A 1,085-nucleotide genomic window follows, 5' to 3' on the forward strand; every position below is an offset into this window, starting at 1 on the left:
GTGCGTGTGTGCGTGTGTGCGTGTTGCGTGTGTGCGTGTGTGCGTGTGTGCGTGTGTGCGTGTGTGCGTGTGTGCGTGTGTGCGTGTGTGCGTGTGTGCGTGTGTGCGTGTGTGCGTGTGTGCGTGTGTGTGTGTATATAAATATATATATATATATATATCAATTGTATCTAATTGTAGATAATAATTAAAATGAATAAGAGAAATGATTTTTAAAATATATAAATAAGTACTGATTGTGTAAGTAACAATTATATAGTAAAAAATATTTTGTATCTATGGTAGAAACGATCTACTCACTTGTTTGTTAAAATTTTGTGTTGACACTTTTAACATATTCGAGTGTTAATTTAACATAATTGATAATGTAATATAAATATTTTGTGTTAAATTAATATTTAACATTTTTTAGTATCAAAATGAAACAATTTATGAGTAACTGAACAAATAATATAAATATAATGTGTTTTTAAACGTTAACTGTAATAATAAATAAATAAAATACATGATAATCTAATATAAATATTAATTTTATTGAAAAAATATTCTACAGTTTGCTTCTACAGTTTACTTACAAATTGTATCAATGTTACATTTTACTCATAAATTATCTTATTTAGACATTAAGAAATATTCAATATCAGTTAAACACAAAATATTTAAATATTATCACATTTTTAAATTAACACTATAAAATGTTAACACCAAATCTTGCAACAAATCTTAACAACAAACAAATGAGTGGACTGTTTTTAATACAAAATGTTTTTCTCTGTGTATTTATATTTTAAAATAATCACACACACATATATATTTTAGAAACGGTCCACTCAATTGTTTGTTAAAATTTCGTGTGGACATTTTTAATATAATTATAGTGTTATATATATATACATATATACATATATAACACACATATATGAATATACGTGTCCCCGCGCTTTTTCGTTTAATTGACGATAATGAAGCGTGTCAAACGCTGTCAAACGCAATCGACAAGACACTTCCGAGAAAGAATGAAAGCATCACTCTAGCAACAAAGATAGAACTATTAAGTGTTGTTTAGAATTTTATGAGAAAACATA

The sequence above is a fragment of the Wasmannia auropunctata genome, unplaced genomic scaffold (assembly GCF_000956235.1).
Source record: "Wasmannia auropunctata unplaced genomic scaffold, wasmannia.A_1.0 LD336078.1, whole genome shotgun sequence".
In the NCBI taxonomy this organism is placed as follows: Eukaryota; Metazoa; Arthropoda; class Insecta; order Hymenoptera; family Formicidae; genus Wasmannia; species Wasmannia auropunctata.